Source organism: Neomonachus schauinslandi, chromosome 4 (assembly GCF_002201575.2).
Source record: "Neomonachus schauinslandi chromosome 4, ASM220157v2, whole genome shotgun sequence".
NCBI lineage: Eukaryota > Metazoa > Chordata > Mammalia > Carnivora > Phocidae > Neomonachus > Neomonachus schauinslandi.
The window spans coordinates 3126914-3147847 of record NC_058406.1 but is presented as its reverse complement, the minus strand read 5'-3'; positions in this window follow the sequence as shown (position 1 = coordinate 3147847).

The window sequence follows — 20934 nt, the reverse complement described above, 5'->3', positions numbered from 1 at the left end:
TCAAACAGGAGAAAGGAAGGGCTTGAAGCTTAAACAAAAGCAGCTCAGCTGGAAACAGATGTGCTCACTGACACTATGGCAACGTGAATGCACTAGCCACAAATGACCGCAGCCAGCTCTCTGTCCCTGGCAGGCTTGCATTCAAGGTCAAGTTAACAATGCACAACATCGTCCATCGTGTGTATTGACACTGAGTGACAGTGAGCTGTGGACTAGCAGGGCAGTCACAGACGTGGATCCTATGAGCAATAAAAAGGGATTAATGGGTTTCTGCAGTTCTGGATTTCACTTACGTTGAAAATAAATATTTATAAGTGCCTGGGGATATATTCCAAGATAAAGGACATAGATACTTATATATATACATCCATACATCCATACATATTATTTTACAGAGTAGATTTAATCTTACTTTTTTTTTCTAAGCAGGACTATGGCTTTGCAGAGTGTTGAAAGAATGGAAATGGGCCAACACCACTATTTGAATAAATCCAAGTGGAAATTTCTAATCATTCTGGTGATTTGAAGGCTGAACTCCTCTCACCTTGACCTATCCTGATAGGACACTGTGCCCTTATTTTACTCTGGGAGTGTCAAAACTAGGTCACCATAGGGAGAAAATGATTCCCACAAGACTACACTGTGATGAGATTAAGACCCAGCGTACCTGAGTATCTAGTCTTTAATTCAGTCTCCATGGCCACACCATTCTCTAGAAGTTGCCCTTTGAACAGGAATTGCCTAATTAGTTGATTTAAAAAATACATATTCTTACCATTTAATCTAACACAGCTATTAGAGAACAGAAAGTGAAATATCCCTGGTACTGCTGTTACTCCATCTGCCCACAGCATCTCTGGGGGTACAGGCACTGATGCACCTGAGCATAGATGGGTCTTCCCCAAATGGGAGAATACCTGCCTGTAAGCTCTGGATTCTTACTTTACTGCTTTGCCAGATTAAGCCCTTCAGGGTTAGGGGTTGTGTCTTGCACATCTTTGTCTAGCTCAGTGCCTGGCTTATTGACAGGATAAACAAGCCAAGGGAAGGGTCTATCTAGTGTAACACTCAATAAGTGACTTCTGAGGTTGCAACTCTCATGTCCATTTTGTTTGCTGTTGGGACCTTTGCAAATGTTGAAAAACATGAGCAATGCAAGATAAGACACAGGCCAGGTTTCTGACCCACCAAAACCCAATATTAATTTAAGTTGAAGTAGATAAGATGGAGTATTTATCTGGGAGACCATAGAGATTATCTTATTTGAAATATTTTCTGTTCTGTCATGTTCTACTAAAAAGAAAGAGAGACAGGAATAGGAATTTCTCTCAACAGACCTTTGAGTAATTAATAGAGCCAAGGAACTCTGGGGTGCAGAAGAATACATGACCTGGTCCCTGCCTGCAGGAGCCTTTGTCCCTCAGAGGAGGCGGCCGCCCACTTGTCTTGGCTCACAATGAGCTGTAGGTGACCCAGCACAAGGGAAGTCCAATTGGAGAGCTTGGTTAGGAGAGCACAGAGGAACTGGGCAATGTGGCTCTGGGAATCTAAGAACACCTCTTAGAGGAGATGGCCTTTTGACTGAGTTTTAAATAGGTGTCCTTTGGGCATCTGGGGGAATTCAGGAAGGGCATTCCAGTTGGAGGGGGTGGTGGGATCCAAGCCATGGAGTCAAGTAATCACCAAATAAAGCATAGAGACAGTTAGATGAGAGCATAGCCTGGATGGGTGAAAGAAAGAGGAGGTTGACTCATTTACCCAACATTCCTGGACCACCCCCTTGGTGCTGGCCCTGAGCTGAGGGCTGGAGAAGCAAAGGCCAATAAGCAGACCTGGTCTCTTCTCTTATGATGCAACTCTTATGAGTTGGAGAATCAGAAAATAAACAAAAGCACATAATTGAAGTACAGTAACGTTTTGTGTATGACTCTGAAGGAATATGAAAACAAGGTGAAGTGATTAAAAACATACCAGAGGAGGGAACCCTTAGTCAGGAGCCCTGAGAAGGTGACTGACAAGGGCCAAGCAGAGAAGCGGTGCAAGAAGCCAGCCATCCGCTGAGTGTAGGAGAGAGGACCCCAGGCAGAGGGGTTCCCAGGAGGTGAGAGTGAGGTGACATTTATGAAGTTCATGAGTCTGGTGGCATAGAATCACAGTGAGCATGAGGAACTGTGGCCCAAGATGGAGCTGGACAGGGGACATAAGCCAACGATGACCTTGTAGGTCATGGGGAGAAGTTTGGATTTTGTTTGAAATGTAATGAGTGTTGCTGCAGTATTTAAGCAGAGGAATAAAGATTATTTTTTTGTATTAAAATGTTCACTTGGGATTTTAGGCAGAACATAGGTTGGGATGGCAAATTTGGAGGCAGAGGACCTTGAAAAGCTTTTGCAGGAGTCTGGTGAGTCATAGAGGTGGTTTGGACTAAGGTGATGGTCATAGGGAAGAACATTCTGGGGAGGTAGAACTGAGGCTTGCTGGAGAGTTGAGTTGGGGGTGCACCAGAAGGACGAGGATGACTCTGGGTTTCTAGCCCCAGAATTTGGCATATAATTATATTACTTACTAAATGGGGAAGATGGGGTGTGGGTGGAGCAGGTGAAAGGATTACCGGGGTTCAGAATCTCAGCCTTGAGTGTGACATGCCAAGACAGTAAGGTTGAAGTATGCATCTGGAGTGATCCAGAACAGAGGACTTTTCTGGTGGGGATAAAAATGGGAGTTATACTGTTGGGATACTAATTAAGGCTATGGAGTGAGATCATTGAGGTAGGATGTATGGATAAAGAAGAAGAGAGTAGACCTTGAGAAAGGCCAACACTTAGAAATCATAGTTAGAATGAGCCTGTGGCCATGACTGAGAAAGGGGAAACTAGAATAGTGAGGAAAACTGAGGCAGTGGTGTTTTCACATTGAGAAACTGTGCATATAGGAGGAAGAAAGGAGCACCGGGGTTGCACTCTGCTGAGAGACATGTAAGGGGAAAGAGAAATTTTTCCTTTGCTTTTGGTAACTTTAATACAAGTCTTTGGAGAGAGAACCTGGGGCAGAAGCCAGGTGAGAAGCTCTTGGGAGGCACCATATGGTGAAAAGTAGGGGAGAGCATGTAGACACTGTACTGGTTTTTGGGTGTGGAGGGAGCCCAGAGGAATGTGGACAAACATCCTTTATTGTTTAAGAAGGACCTTACTAGAGCACATTTTATGCTAATGGGTCAATGATCAAATAGAGAGATTATTGATCCAGCTTACAGAGAATACCCTAAGGAGTAAAGTCCTTAAAAGGTGGAGGGACACATTTCACTTTGTAAGAAGAGGGAAGGGGACTCGGGGAATCTAAATTCTTCCTAGACAGATGCAGGAGTGCCTGTCTGGAGTCTTCTGGGAGACTGGGACATCAGAGCAGCAAGAGTCTAGTTGAAAAACAAAAGTGAGGAGAGGAAATGGTTGTGTCAGAGGCTAGGAGAGCAAGTTAACTCATCTGAGAACCAACACAAGACTCCAGGTGACGTTTCCTAACATGAGTTTAAAGTGAGCCAGTCAGCCAGTCTTTTATTTATTTTTTACCCCCAAGCAAATTTCTGCCTCTTGGGCACAGTCAATAAGAAGATTGATGGTTGAATTAATCATGCAGAGTAGGATTTTGTTTTGAGTATCTAGGAAGGAAGTCAAAGGAAGTTGAAGTTATTTGCCAGGGAGTGCTTATAATGATGGACCATGGAATCCCAGCTGGAATCGACTGAGAGAGAGGGAACTAATTCAGTGGTGACCTCTCAGGACTAAAGGACTATTTTAGTGGAAAGCCTTGAACAAGAGTCAGAGATCTAGGTTGGAGAATGACCTTGATGGCATGAGAGTTTGGCCAGCCCCTCTGCAATCTTCATCAGCACCTCAAGGACATCCCAAATAAACATATGCTCAGTAAAAAGAGTGTGTTTGCCATGCAAATGCAGCTTCAGAGTAAGTCTTCAATCTCATCATACCTCTAAGGAAATAGCTGCTTCTAAGCCCCTCCTCTGCATTTCCATTGACTGGGGACCTCAGAGACATAGACACTTCTCTTGTTGACCTTCATCACAACTGTCACAGTTTTCCAGTTGGATGACTCTACAGGCTCCAATATTATACAGTTCCTCCCAATACCTGGGAAATCGACAGCACCTGAGATGCTTTCTCTCTCTTGGCCAACTTCTGTGGTCTCTGTCCAATGTTATTTAACCAGCACATCAGTTAAAATATCAAATCATCTTTACTGCTGTTGCAGATTGTACCAGCTGCCTGAGAATGATCTTACCTCCACATGATTAGTAAATGATGAATGGTTCTCTCCTCTTCCAACATTTTCTCTGGAGGGTATTGATGCCTCAGAGAGGAGAAAATTCCAGAAAATATGGTATCCTTAGCCACATTGGAGTAGCCTTGTAAAGATCAATCTATAATAGTAAAAACATGATCTATGGAGGCAATAGGCAATGGGAGAGGGAATAGTAAAAGTTGCTGGAGAAAGATAAAATTGACATCACCATGGGAACAGGAGGTACCATAAATGCTTTCATAACTATCTAGAATCCTGCATGTGTTGCTGGTCACTTCTTTGCCAAGTTAATGTGTTGGCTCTTTATCTTCACCCCGTATCAGAATGGTCTAGACCAGGTTATTTTGGTTGAAGTGTTTTTCCTTGCCAGTGGTGGGCAGTTGGCACTGTGGCCACACTGTGTAGTCAGAGAGTAATGTACTATTTACAAAATTGGATTTTGGCTGAATAAGTGCCAACAGTTTCCTTCTGAATTAAAGAGAAAGTAGATTTGTTAGGGACAGGTCTTCTACTATAGGATTTCACAGCTATTTAAACCAAATTCCCATAAAGTCAGATATAATAAATAGTGGTTTCCACCTAGTGAGCATTAGGTGAGATCATGGTTGTGCTGTGTTGGCTCCATTTGTTGCAACATCAAATTCTGTTCTTAACCTTTAATTCCAGAGAGAAAATCTGCTTTGTAAAATTAGTTGATTTCTCTAAGTGGACTGTGATGGCTAATTTTATGTGCCAACTTGACTGGATCACAGGGTGTCTAGATATGTGGCTAAACATTATTTCTGGTTGTGTCTGTGAGGCTGTTTCCAGACAAAATTAGCATTTGAATCAATGGACTCAGTAGAGCAGTTTGCCCTCCCAAGTGCAGGTGGCTGTTATCAAACCTGTTGAGGGCAGGAATAGAACAAAAAGGCAGAGGAAAAAAGAATTTGTTTTTTCCGGCCTGATTGCTTGAGCTGGGACATCGATCTTCTCCTGCCCTTGATACTTGTGGTTCTCAACCCTTTTGATTTGGGCTGGAAACACACCACCAAGCATCCCTGAGTCTCCAACTTGCAGATGGCAGATCCTGGGACTTCCCAGCCTGCACAATTGCATGAGCCAATTCCTTATAATAAATCTCCTCCTAGAGATATATCCTATTGGCTCTGTTTCTCTGGGGAACCCTGAATAATACACGGACTAATTGCTCTGGTCTCAACAAACATGTTCAGGAAGAGCAAACAAACATGTTCAGGAAGAGCAAACACTCATGGCTGAGTCACCTTGGCTGGGTCACATTCATCAAGTTGGGATGGTTTTTCTTTGCTTAAGGAGACCATGGACTACTATGAGATGTCCCTTCCTTTTAATTTGGACTTCTTTCCACCTCTTCCTACACATACCCAGGCTCCAAGTAAACTGCACATCTTCCTTTTCCTCAAATCCAGGCTTTGCTATTCCAACTCCATGCCTTTCCTCTCAAAAACACCTCCTCTCATAGCAAATGCCTTTTCTAAATGGCAGTCTCTTCTGATCCCAGATGTTTTCACCCATTCATTCATATAGCAAATATTTATTGTGCACCTTTCACATGGCAGGCACTTTGCTTGGACAGACTCTTCAGAATTCCCATAGTACTTTGCAGAATGCTTAAAATATTTAACAAATATTTTATGAGTGAATGAATAATTGTGTAGTGTGGTTTTAGTTTGTTAACCCTTCTCACTTGATTGTAAGCTTATAGGCTAAATGCATGTTATTACTCCTACTTCCCTGTGAATGTAGTAGGCAACTGATTCATTGTTAAAAATTAGGCAGAGAGAAGCCTGAGGTCCATAAAGTCAGTAAAAATCCATCTGTCGAATTAGCCATCACCATGTCCTAAAATAAGAACAATCAGGCCACATTCACAATCGGTGGTTAGTGCACGGTTCCCATTCTTGCTTGGTAATTCACTGTTTGTGACAAACAGCCAACTATTCTAATATTTTCAGTTCTCTTCATTCATTACCTTACTTGATTAGGAGCAACGATTCCAATGTCAATAGGCATTTAATATTCTGGTCCAGCCTCTTTTGTGAGAGACTATAAGTGGGGTAAATTGAAATATTTCACACAAAGCTGAATAGGACTCAGTTCTGCCATTTTCATTTTGTGGCTGCTATCTTCATTTGGTGCTAGCTGTCAGTGTTGTGACTGTGCACCCATTTCAGTAAGACATCCTTGTCATATTAGCTCTATCAGGCGCATTGTGAGGATCGCAAACCCAAGAACTAAAAGGGATTGCCAACTTTTGAGAGGAAAAGAACACACCAGAATCATGAGAATGAAGGTCAAGGGATGACTGGAAGCCATCTACATGGATAGATACCAGCACTTGCCATGAAACACATGTTCAGTAGGTATTTGTGGAATTAGTAAATGACCCTACATATCCCTTAATCCTGCATTCAAGGTTTTCCTTAAGTCCTTCCTAATATAAGGATGTCCCTTGAAGAAAGAAAGGATTATTTGGAAAGCAAATACTATGTTTTTATTTTAACCCTGGCCCAGAAAATTACCTACAACACTAAGGGTGCTTGATAAATTTTTGTTGAATAAGGAAAGCAACGAATATATTCTCTAGGAAGGTGACCAGCAAACTCCCTCCAATAAGACTCCAAGAAGTAAATGTTCCGTCACTAAAGTGACAAGGTCCTCTATATTTCCATTAACCAAATGAAATTATCTCAAGAATCTTGAGAGAACAGGACAATATGTAGTTAAAGTTTACTCTAATATAAAGGTGCTTCTGACTCCATAAAGGGTCTGGGGCAGGGGGATGTATCAGGTGTCCTGAGGCATTGCTCAGATGCCATGTAATTCACTATTATGTTTCATGCCCCTTTAAGTCAGGTGTCAACTCTGTTTTGCATATTGGGGACTGATTTGTCTATGGAACTCTCAAGCTGCTGTCCTATAGGGACACAGAGAAGTCCTGGTTTTCTCCAGGGTGGATAACATAAGCATGCTGTTCCCTAAGAATGCGCATTTTATTCAGAGAGCTTGTTTTCTGTATCATGTAATTGGGATAAGTGGAAAAACACTCATTTCACACAATAAGCGGTCTACCTCTTTGCTTTCATTTGACTCAAATTGTTGCTCCAATTAAAACAAGACCTAACAGAGTCCAGTCAAGCTACAAGAGGTTGTAGCTCATGGTGTAGAGGCTGAGAACACTCAGGAAAGGCAACCTCCCTGCACATTAGAAGTGAACACCCAATGGAAAATTTCATTTACTATCAGGCCACTTTGGCTGTGCTTGAGAAATACTTTGGGAAATTTTAAAGAAAGAAAAGAGTACCCAGCACTCACACTGGGCCAGGAATAGTGCCTCCTGCCACCAGCAAGACTGGAAAACCTCATTATTCAAAAGGCAATAATGGGTAAACCACTCTGAAGAGCCTTTCTGCAGTAGTGGTAGATAATTAGCCCGAGACTAAATGCTGTTCTGATCTAACAACAAATCTCACAAGCAAAACTATAATGGATTGAACTGTTTCTCTGTAAATATCCATCGCCCAAAAGGGTAATATTTACAATGTCTAAAATCCAATCATAAATTACCAACCAGGAAAAAAAGCAGAAAAATATGACACATGAGGAAGAAAAAAACAAACAAACACAGCAATTGAAATTAGCCCAGAACTGATATAGATTACAGACTTAGCAGACAAGAAAATTAAAATAATGATTAGAACTCCATTCTATGCCCCCAAAGCTAAGTAAAGATGTAGAGGGTATAAAAAAGGACTCAAATCAAATTTCTAGAGAATAAAAGAACAATGTCTGAGATGAAAAATTCGTTGGATGGGATAAATTGCCAACTAGATATTGCAAAAGAAAAAAATTAGTGAATGTGAAGACAGTAATAGAAACTATCTAAAATGAAACACACGCAGAGAAAAAATAATTAAGGAAAGAGCATCAGGGAGCTGTCAGGCAACTTTAACTGGCCCAGATATATGTATATCTAAGGTCCCCGAGGAAGAGGAGAGAGAGGGAAAGCCAGGAAAAAAAATTTTTTTTCGAGGAAAACAATGGCCAAAATTGTCCAAATCTGATGAAAATTCTAAACCCATGAATCCAAAAAGCCCCAAAATTCAAAGAAACTGTGAAACACAAGAAACATGTTAACTAAAGAAATTAAATTGAGGCTTATCATAATCACGTTGTTCAAAACCAGCAATAAAGAGATAAACAGGAAAGATACAGAGGTTAGAAGCAGAAGGAAAGAAACAGATACACCATGCTAACACTACCCAAAAGAAAGCTGGAGTAGCTTCTGCACAATGCAGTTCTGCTCAGAGGTAAAGAAGAATGAACTGAGGATACATAATCCATGGGCAGAGCTCAAAATAGTGATGCTGAGTGAGAGAAACCAGACCAGAAAAATGCATGCTGTAACATGCCAATTATATAAAACTCTATAAAACACAACAGAGAAACAGACAGCAGATCTGTGGTTGCCTGGGAGTGGAGCATGCAGGAGGGAGGGATTGGGGGGGCATGGTGAAACTTTCGGAGGTGATGGACATGCTCACTCTCTTGATGGGGATAATAGTTTCACGGGCATGTACGTATATCAAAGCATATCAGATTATACGCTTTTAATATGTGAAGTTTATTGTATGTCAACTGTACCTTAATTAAAAAATGAAAGTCATTAAACCATTAATGATTCCCCACTTGTGCAGACCTCTGATTTAATTTGTCCAAGGGGGGGGGTAGAGGGTGTTATAGACTGACTTGTGTTCTTCCCAAATTTGTATACTGAAGCTTTAACCCTCAGGGTGACTGTATCTGGAGATGGGGCCTCTACTGAGGTAATTAGGTTAAATGAAGCCATTAGGGTGGGTTCCTGATTCAATCTGATTGGTGTCTTTACAAAAGGAGGAAGGGGCAGCAGAGACGTGCGTGCCCAGAAAAGGCGGCAGGAGGACACAGCGAGGAGGTGGCCATCTGTAGCCGAGGAGAGAGGTCTCAGGAGAATCCAACCCTGCTGATTTTTGACTCCCAGACTCCGGAACTGTGGGAGAATAAATTTCCGTTGTTTGAGCCCCCCGCTGGGTGGTATTCTGTGCCGGCAGCTGGAGCAGACCCATCAGGGGATTCTTGGTAGCAGTGTTTTTATAAGTCTCCCCAGGAGATTCTCATGAGTAGCCAGAACCCTGACACACGACATTAGGCCAGGCCATCTCCCCTCCGGCTGCACACTGAGACCAGTGGGGTGTTTGAGCTTGTTGATTCTTGCTCTGACCCCAATGTCAAGACTTTATCAACTGCCCTGGGGTTTCTGCTTCTCTTTCTGTAGCCACATCTATATTATATCGACATCTTTTTATACAACAATGAGCCAAATAAGTTCTTTGTCAAAAAATCAACCTCATTCAAGTGCATGAAGACTTGTGCACACCCCAGGGCAGATGGGGAAACAGGCATTCCAGATGATGAAAGGGATAAGACTTGGCCAGATAAGAAATGAAGTTCCTGTTGTTGAAACTCCGTGCCCTCTCACAGTATATGGCATTTTAAGCAAGCTGAGTCTCTTGGTGTGGCTGTATTATAACCAGTTCCTGGATATTCTATTTATTTTTATTTTTACCTAAAAAAATTCAACGAGCCACTTATATACAAACCATCGAATTAGTGTGAAAACATCCAGGCTTCCAAAATAATTGCAAAAGATTTGAGTTTCAGAATTAAAAGTAGGTTCAGTCGAAGCCTTCAAGCCAAGAGTAATAATTAGTGCATGCACCATAAAACTGGGTTTTAATTAAATATGTCTTTGAATAAGAAAGAAGTTTTATGAAGTGTAGTGCACATAGAAAGCTTTCAAAATGGCACTGATAACATCCAGAGAAATGTCAAATATACTTGAGAAGTTTAAAAATGTAACTCATTTTAAAGTGAATCCAACGCAGAAGCGTGGTAATTTACTGAGACATACCCTGACTTTATTCCATGTATTCTTAAATGCCCAAAATATCTCCCAGGGAGCTTCATGAGTCGTCACACTGCATCTCCCATTGTCTGTTCCCTTTTGCCTCTAGCACCATGTTCAACTCCAGTGAGCACCTGGAAAACGTGTGCCTCAGTGAGCTTTGAGGAAACAGAACTTTTTTTTACTCAAACAAGTGCTTACTAGAAGGGTCTGATGGAGAGAAGTTAGTGGCCATCACTTTAGTATTTCATGGACAGAAAGCACCATTTGTCACCTAGGTACATTGCTCTGTTATATTGTCTCCAATTAAAATGGCCCTAAATGAATGTTTAATGATGGAACATGGTGTCTCTGCAGATTTAGAAACTGCAAATTAGGCTGGCCATCTCCATCAGAAACATCTGTCTGCTTCCATATGTGTCTCTCATAGATGGAGAGAGGTGATCTTTCCCTGGGTCCCTGCAGATGTGCAGTTCCATTTGGTGGCTCCTGAAAGTACTGTTCCGAATCCTAATGGCCACCAAGCATTTAAGCTTTGCAAAATGTGCCAGCTTGATTTCCTTATGGCTCTAAACTGACATGCCAGATATCTTTGTTGATGAACAGTGGAGAAACGGAGGTAGTGTAGTTCTTGCAGACGGCAAGACACCCACCCTCCAGCATAAAGACAGTGGACAGCATCACCCTCTGGTGGCCTGGGGACACTGTAAATATTCCCCTCTGCAAAGGTTCCGCCCACCAGCCAGCTCATCCTTCCTCAAGGCAAAAACTCGAAGATAAAAGGGAAGCTGGAACGCAAGGCACTCCCCACCCAAGCAAACAGCAAGTGGATTTCTTTTAAAATTCAAAATTCTTTCTAAATGCACTTCCTATTTAGCAAATCACTTCTGGCTCATTCATATTGCACACAATGCAATACAAAAAACATCTATGTGATACGACAATGTCTGTGATGTACTGTTTCATTCTATGAATAAACAGTAGCTTGCGGCAAAGATAAGGCATTGCTTACACACTAATAGGCATTGGAGTTGCCGTGAAATTCTAAATGGACAGTACTTATGGTAATTAGTTAAAAACCACCGACAGAAACAAAGTCCCCAGCTAGAATAACATCATTCAGACTTCAGCCTTCATTAAAACGGAAGCTACTGATTCTTTGGGAAAATGGTCTTTATAATTTCTTACTTATCTTCCAAACAAGAGGAGCGCCTGCAGCTGGTACAGCGTCTGGATCTCTCCTGCTCCCCTCATGGGGCTCCCCACTCCCAGTTATACCTGCTGGCCAGAGACACCCTCTTGGGTTCAGGATGTGGCCCAGACCCACCTGCATCTCCCCTATGCACCAGAGTGGTAGCCTCCTGGCTTCTTTGCCCACCCCAACCCACCCATACATTCCTCACACAGATGTGTGGTGGCATTTCTATTTTGTGCCCATCTCACTGCACTTTGAATTAAACCCAAATGCCTTTCCATGGCCAAGGGCTCTTCCCTGTGGGTCTTCAACCATTGTCTTCCCCATCCTTCCCTGTCTCCGTGACACTAGCCTTCTCGCTTATCCTAAAGCTCAGCAGTCACTCCATGTCCTTTCCCTGGCAAGCCCTGCCTCCTGGTCCTTTCATGACCGGATCCTTGTGGGCATTCAGGATGCCCTTTGCATCCTTGCTGTCCCATCTCAAGATTCAGATATGTCCAGTACTGCCTGTCTTCACAAAGATAGCTCAGTTCCCAATGCCTCACACGATGTCCTGTACAGAAAATGCCCTCAGTTAATAATGTTGACTAAATTAGACAGGTACATGATACTGAAAGCCTGTTGGTGCATGAAGTTCCCCAGGGTGGAGGCATGCTACAGACTCACCAACACACCCCAAGATGGGCCATTTCAGCTCCACCACCCCTGTCATTGATAGCTTACCAAGTGGTAAGAGTGAGGAGGAGAGTAAATAAAGCCCAAGTTCCGACTGGAATCCTGTCTCCAGATACGGCGAAACTGCTGCCGGTAGAAGATATTACAGACTTGTGAGTTGTGTTGAGACACTGGTCTTTTAGAGTTGTCCCGGAGGCCAGCCCTTTCACAAGCTAGACGATGAAATATTCATAAGTGGGTCTGGCCTTCCATGAATGCGCTCCCCAAAGACCTCAGTGAAGGAGCAGCTTGGCAGTTGTTGTCTTGAAACAGTCAAGAGACAAAGCTCTTTATGCAAGGAGTATGTTTTCCTCCATTGGAACAATATAAAGGGTTGCAGTCATTTGATTCAAATCAGAGTTTCCTAAGAGAGACAGGAAATGCAATGCCTTGTGATGAACATCTGTCTGATGCCTGGGCCATGCTCAAGTTCTTGGTCCATTCTTCCTCCACGGAATTTACATCTTTGTGACTTGGGTACCAAATGGGAGGCTCCAAAACTCCTTTTTCCCTGATGCCCCGTGTGCGTGTGTGCATGTGTGTGTGTGTGTGTGTGTGTGTGTGTGTCTGTCTGTCTCTCTGTTGGGTGCTGGGGTCAGAATCCAGCTCAACTTCACATTAGCCCAATTCAGGTTGGTATGGACAGGGCCTGGCTGTGACCTCATGTGGCATGCTTAAGGCCTCATGGTACAACTTAGGGTCAGGAAACTATAACAAATCAAAATGTGATTAGAGAGGGTGGATTAATATCCTGTGAATAAATCATTTTTAACAAACAACTCCTAGAAATCAGTATGAACAATGCAAATCAACGAACAGATAAATAGGCAAAGAAAGTAGCAGATAATTCATCAGAGCAAACCTCAACAGCCAAAACACGTGAAAAGACATTTAACCTGAGTGGTAATCTGGGAACTACGTATTCAAGCGGTACTGAGATACCATTCTACACTAATCATATCAGCCCAAAACAAAACAAAACAAAACATAAAGCAATTTTGTTATACCAAGTGCTGATAAGGAATCATACATTTTGGAGATGTGATTGCTAATCACTCTGCAAGATGCGGATCCCATGAGGCACGCGATCCCACTTCTCAGGATCTACTCTAAGGAAACACTTGGACCTGTTGGCTGCAAAGGTATGGCAAAATTGTTGTAACCAGGTGATAGCAAACTATCTAAATGTCCACCAGTATGGAAATGGATAAATAATCATGATGTGCTCACATAGAGAAATGCTACACAGTGGTTAATAGGAATGGTCAAGATATGGGTAAACCTGGAAGCAACATCCAGTGAAGGAGCAAGAGGCTATGCTCATGGGGAAGAAAAATAAGGAGCAAACTGAAAGGTGTAAAAGGAGAATTGAGATCACTCCTGATCCCATATCCCAGACATAATTGTATCAACCTGGGAGTGCACGGTCTTCATGTGTTTGTATGTATACCCATGCTTCATGTTTATTCCTACAAAATGAGGTTCGCATTGTATTGTATGTAGATTTACATCTTTTCTTCAGAAGCGAATTCATGTCACATGCTTTTCCCCACACTGTTAATATTCTGCAAAGGCCAGCTTTCGCAGGGCTGCTTGATAGACTCCTCTCACAAGTCTTCATGTCTCAGTTGAACTGTGTCTGCACCGAGAGTGATTTTCCACCATGGGGCAGTGGTCACCATGAGTTCATAGATAAGGAACAGTTGAATTAATTCCCTAAATTCCCACTTGCTTCTAGCAAAGATTAGAGGTGAATTAAGACCAAAAGGACAGTAGCTAAGTGATGAAATCTTTGTGAATGATTGGGGGCAGCAGAAAAGAAGGAAGAAAGTTAATTGTATCTGAAAAAGTTCTTAAAAGAGAATGAGCTTTGACAGGGGACCATGAAGCTTTGCTCCGAATTTCCTGGCAGACAAGAAAAATGGGTGTGTGAAGAGGCAGGTAGCTTTAGCAGTTCAGGCAAAGCTCAGTGCAGCTCCTAAGAGGGATTTGTCATGTGGGTCATCATAGATGACACCACAGTGACCCACATCTCCCATTCCATACGTATGATTGTTTCTTTTCTTTTTTTTTTTTAAAGATTTTATTTATTTATTTGACAGAGAGAGACACAGCGAGAGAGGGAACACAGGCAGGGGGAGTGGGAGAGGGAGAAGCAGGCTTCCCGCTGAGCAGGGAGCCTGACTCAGAGCTCGATCCCAGGACCCTGGGACCATGACCTGAGCCAAAGGCAGATGCTTAATGACTGAGCCACCCAGGAGCCCCAAGTATGATTGTTTCTTATACCAACCTGAAGTCGTGTCATGGGGAAACTATAACTTGTCATTTATTTCAGATAATTGGGAGCTAAAGCAGAAGTAAGTAGCTTCCCATGAGGCTGTGATCATAGGGAAGGGAAGCTCTAAATTAGCAGCCCGAATGACCCATTGGTTCTCAATTATGCCCGCTGGGGGCTTGGATCAGAGTGGGCAGGATGCATCTTCAGAATGAAGTCTCTGCTGGGTTCCCGAAGTGACGTGTGGTTACTCGTCCTGCCCTGGCCTGTTGTTCCATCTTACAAATCTACCCACAAGGTCCCTTCCTTAGGGGAATCTTACCTGGTCCCAGTTCTGCTCTACCCTTGCCAAGTAGAACCCATTGTATGCCTGTGTCCCATGTCACATGTTCCCGGAACTTACTAGTACCACCCTTATCATGGGCTTTAGTTTTTCATGAATCCATTGTCTCCTTGAGAGCGGAGAGCTCATCTCTGAACTCCTGATACCAGTTAAATAATGAGTAAGCGTCTGTGGGATAGAAGAGCCTGCTTAGCATGTTAGGGGACATGAAGGAAACAGAGTTTGTATTTGGGATTAGAGCCTAACCTGGTATTTTTTGTGATAAATGGCTAGCTCACTTCTGGCATGACTGTGGGATGTTCAAGACCTTCCCCAAGGGGCAACTTTGGATCAGTTGGATGAGACACCTTGGAATCTGCCTCCATCATGAAAGAATCTCTATAGGACTCTACTGCATCACACAATATTCATGGCATGTTAGGTCTGACACCATCATAAAAGTTTTGCAAATGCATCTGCAAGCAACACAATGGGTTCAGTTGTGCAAAAGCTCTTGGTAGGAATGTTCAAGCCCTTGTACAGCCTCCCAGCTCCCGCCATCCAGGAGCCAAATTTGCCTTCCTTACCCCCACCTCCTCCCCCACTGTGAATCTTGTGATCTATGTGAAGGGCCAGGGAGCCATAGTGAAATTTTACAGCTTGGCTTTTAACTGGTTCCTGTCTATAAAATTAAACACTGACAATAGATTAATAAGTGCTGTAAAATGTCTTAAATTCTTAACCACTCGCTCAATTAGGTGGAAAAAACATAACAATGTCTAATAGCGGATTGCCCAGGATTCTTGCAGAGCATTACATTTAAAGACTGTGGTTTATGGAGAGGAGAAGGCTGGGAGAGAGCTTGAAGGAGAAATAGAGAATGATTCTTTCTGGTAAAGAGCAGCAGGGATGGCATTCTTATCTCCCAGCCTAGTTCCCATCTGCTCTCCCAGATTATAGCAGTGGCCTGTGAAACTGATTTGCTGGCTTCCACCCTGACCACTCCCCCAGTCCGGCTCTCAGTCCTGTATCCAGAGGGACCCTCTGTGCCATCACGGCCAGATGGCTTCTCTGCTCAGAATCCACCAGTAGGGCTCTATCTTCCAGTCAGAGCCAAAGTCCTTAACATCAGCCATTAGACCCCTCACAATATACCCCCATTACCTACCCAACCCTAGAGGATTTGCTCCACTCCACTTAACTTTCAGGCACTATAGGATTTGCCTCCTTTCTTAGTTCTTAGGTCCTAAAAGATCTGGTCCTCTCTATCTTTCAGACCGTAGAGGATTGTACCCCCTTAACTATCAAATCCTTCTAGACTCGATCTCTCTTACCTACAAACCTCCATTACCTATCAGGCCCCATAGGATTTTGTTCCCATCACCTCTCTAACTTCATCTATTCCTCTTCACATCTCATGTCCTCTGCTCAACTACACTGGCCTCAGCCTGCTTGCACTTCAGGACCTTTGCACTCGTGTTCTTTCTGCCTATAATGCTTTTTCTTAAGATGTCCATCTGATCACTTCCTTCAAGTATTGACAGATATATCCTTATTTGTGAGATCCTCCCAGTTATTTCATTAACAGTTCCCATCTGCCTGTCTCCTCCTTTGCTTTATTTGTCTTCCCTAGGACTTACCTCTGGCACCCTTCCTTCCCCAGTCGGGCTGCTAATTGTCTTGTCATTGCTCCTTGGTCTGGAATAGAAGGTCTGGAAGGCAGGGATGGTCACCTGTTCTTTTTATGACCATACCCTCGCACCTGTGCCTGGCACAGAGCTGAAACACAGTATATATCTATGAACAAATTGGGTCTGTGGGTGCATCCACGTTTCCCACGTGTTCTGTATCACACCAACTCTATAAAATATTAAAGGTTGTCACCAATCAGCAACAAAAGCCCTAGGCACAAGTATGTTGGAGAAATTCTGAGAGGAGCAACATTCTGTCCTCTCAGGATTTCTCTGAGCCTCCTCTGGGTGCCATCCAGAAGTCTCTGTGTACAGTGCTCCCAAATGCACCAGCATACAAGCCTTTTGTGGGACTAATGCTCTAAGGCACACACTTTGGGGCACTTGAGTTGACTCTGGAGTCTTTCCTGGCAACCTCTCCCTATGGAGAAGGATAAATACCTCTGTGGAGATTGCGGCTGCTGTTCCAGCCACATCTTAGAGCCCCAGGGGCATCTTCCTAAGTGTTCTTGGACTTGGCCTGATGGAGGATGTGTTCTTCACAGGGATGCACATCAGACTCCAGTGGAGATCTCGAAACCTACAGCGGTACTGGAACTCCAGGGGAAAAGGCTGATGATGCTTGGTGAGGCCTCACATGTTCATGCAAGGTGAAGGTCAAGACAGGTGAAGGTCAAACCAGGTGTAGCTTCTCCAGATCGCCTCTTTATGGGCAGACCCTGGACCTCCTGCTGAGATCCGTGCCAATCTCCCCTTTAAAAAAGATTTTCAATGCCTAGAGTTTGGTAACCTATCTTACCTTTCTCTGAGTTTTGTGTGAGATGCTCCCTGGTAATTCCCCCAGGCTTCTGGTCCTTTCTGCATGAGGTCACCATGACCTAGGTGGAAGGCAGATGGACAGGAGTCCCTCTCTCTGTGCCAGAGGGTCACAGCATTCCAGAAAGGGTCAACTCTGAGAAAAACAGATTAGCTGAGGGTCCTGCAGTTAATGGCTAGGATTGAGGCCAAGGCATCCTAATGGGATGGAGATAGACCCCGCTGGCCCTCCCCACAAGATAAGCCTCAGAAGCATTTTTCATGGCAGGGGGTTAGACAATCTATTTTCAGAAGAGATATACACCTTTTTAAAACACAAAATGTTATCTCTTTTTTCAGAGACCCTGATTTATCCTTCACCTGTACCCTCATTTTAATCCTCAGTCTCTCCTCCCAGATGGAATGGAGACATTCAGGATCCTCCCATATGCTCCCAACCCAGTCAAGATAATTGCTTGCAGGTAAAACAATATTTCATTCAAGCAATACCAACTGTGTTGGGCAGGATTGAATGTGGCCCCCACAGCCCCACCTCCCCATGTTGTTCACACCCTTTCACTCTCTTCTGAGTGTGAGTGGAATCTGAGATGTGCTCCTAAGCAGTAGGATGCAGCAATCGCAGCAGGATATACAAAATGACTTGCACAATTGTAAGGTCTGTCTTGCCAGGTGACTCGCACCAGCCCCCAGCCTCCAATCAGCAAGAAACCAAGGTCCTCAGCCATGCAGCCTGCCATGAACAAAATTCTGCCATCAACCACAAGTGGTTGGAGGCAGACCCTTCCTTCCCCAGTCGGGCTGCTGATGAGCGCTCAGGCCCCATGGACAGCTTGATTGCAGCCTCGCACGGAAACTGGCTATGCTGTGCTGGGATCCCTGACCCACAGAAACTGCAAGATGACAAATGTGTGTTGTCTGAGTACTGAGTTTTGCGGCAATATTGTCATGCAGAAATAGATAATGGATCAGTCTCCCCCCCGCCCCCGCCACGTGTCTCCCCTGCCAAGTGCTTTCACTTACACGGTTCTGTTGACACTTGTCAGCCACTTCTATGCCCACTGACCTCATAGTCCTTTGACCCTGGCATTCCAGAATGGCTCGAGGGGATGCCTCCACCACCTTCCATACACGCACTTGGGGCCTGAGACAGTTTGAGCTCAAGGTGGGTTTTTCGGTTAAGTTCTCTGTTCAGGTGGATGTGAGGGATCTCCGATGCTGACTTGGGTGGGGGGGTTTGGCAACCAGAGAAGTCTGAAAACATGGCACTCAACTTCCTTTTACCTGCTGGGGGGCTCTAGCTGACAAATCCTGAACCCCATGCTGTCATCACAGGTGAAGTATTCGTGATACTCCAGATTCTGAGTGCCAGAATCTTGGAACATATTTAGTTGATGCATAAAGCATATTCTTTTGCTACATGGTTGAGAAACTGTCTCATTCAAGGGTTATGTGATCATAGGACTAGGCAGATATGCAGCCAGTTTTGAAATACAGAGTGAGCAATGAAATGTTGCAGAACTACAGCGCACCAGGTGCTGAACTAGGTGTTTTGCGCACATTTTCATTTAATTTAACCTGAGATAGACTAAGAACATACTGTGGGGATTTATATGCCGTCACACAGCTAGGAACAGTAAGTGCTCATCGGTGCTGCTATTAGTTTTAGATTCTGGTCACTGTGCGGGATGTTTTACTTGCATTATTTCATTTAAATGTTAACAAGAAGCATTTGAAATGGGATCAATGACTTCCTCCCTTTCCTTTTTGATAAGCATTGAAATGGGCTTAGAAGTTCAGCTCTTTGCCTGAGGGCATTGGGGTTGGCACTCAAACACAGACTGACATCCAGGGAGGCATTCCTTGACCATCTCCTTGTATTAACTCTCTGGGAAGGTCTGAGACTCCTCATTCCATTCGTGTTGCCCTACATCATGCTGCCCTCCCTCGCAGGAGCTACAAAAAAGCAGTGACCCTGTTGCCCAAGGCTTTTGAAGCCGTTACTCCCCCACAGTCAGCCAGAACTCCCTCTTGGGCATATTTGTAGCTATGCAATTTAGGGAGCTCATTTTCTCCCCCACTTTTTTGTTTTCTCTATTCCTAAAACCAAGGGGGTGGCCCTAGAATCACTAATATGTAAGCCATCCACTCCCCTGGTTCAACTGATGTAGTTTTTGAATGTAGGTGAGGTCCGGATCCGACCGCTAAGAAAGAACTCTTGAGATATCTTTGGTGCAAAAAGGTGATTTTATTAAAGCATGGGGGCAGGACCCGTAGGCAGAAACCTGCTGCACCAGGGTTGCGAGGGGTGGCTGATGATATACTTGGGAGTTGGGGGAGGTAAAGAAAAGGGAGGTTTCACAAGTATTTTCATATTTTTGGGGGGGTTCCTTTTTAAATTTAAATTCAATTAATTAACATATAGTGTGTTGGGGGCGCCTGGGTGGCTCAGTCATTAAGCGTCTGCCTTCAGCTCAGGTCTTGATCCCAGGGTCCTGGGATAGAGCCCCGCATCGGGCTCCCTGCTCGGCGGGAAGCCTGCTTCTCCCTCTCCCACTCCCCCTGCTTGTGTTCCCTCTCTCGCTGTATCTCTCTCTGTCAAATAAATAAATAAAATCTTTAAAAAAAAAAAAAAAGGAGACTCACAGGATACTGGAGGCCTTGCTTGCCAGTGTCAACTTGTTTGTCCCTCTAGCAAGGCATTAACATTAAGACAGTTGGGAGTTTCCTTCTGGAAGTTAGGTTATTGATAAGAATGCTTTTTTTCTTGTAAATCACTGTAAAATGAGGGAAGCTCCTGTCCTGCAGGACTATAATCTCTCTAAGTAAACCATATGTTTTTCCTTCCCTTAGCTTTAGGGCAGCCAGGAGTGCCTGAGGAACGTCACACATTTCCCACCTGGGAGTGGGGGTGACGGGGAGTAGCGGGGTGTCAGCTAATGCTTTGCCCTCAGCTTGCCTTCTGCTCCCTCATCAACTACGACCAGTTCTTTGCACTTGGTGGCAACGGTCCACCTCTTTGAGAAGCTGAAACTCCACACTATTGGTTGTAGTGTATTGGATAGGACAGCACGAAAACAGTCACCATTCTGAACAAAGAGAAGGGCTGTCGGCTACACGGAAATTAACTACCGGATCAAATGATGAAAAGTCACGTCTTTTGCCTTAAGATTTCTCTTGAGGGAGGGCAATTTGTCATTTATGGGTCTGGTTGAGTTATATTGTTTCCTATTAAGATAAGTCTAAATGAATCTTTAACGACAGAACACTGTATCTGTACAGATTTAGAAGCTGCAAATTAAACTGGCCATCCCCATCTGGAACATCGGTTTCCTTCCAGAGCTATCTGTCACCCGCCAAGTGGCTGAGCTGTTGGAGGTCCCCGCAAGATGTGCCGGAGCAGCTGGAGGGATGGAGCCCCTGAACATAAATCGTGTGGGTGCTGTGTGATTGAAGGGGGCTCCTGGGGCTCCTGGAAGACATGACCTCAACGTCAGGGCCCCAGGCAGTCTTCTCAAGTTTTCTGCATTGTCTAGAGCCATCTCTGTCTCGGACGCTAGCCTCAGCCTTCTCTCTAACATCTGTTTTCATGCTCACCTTCTCCACCCATTCCCTGAGTGCAAAAAGCAGGTGATCAGATCATCC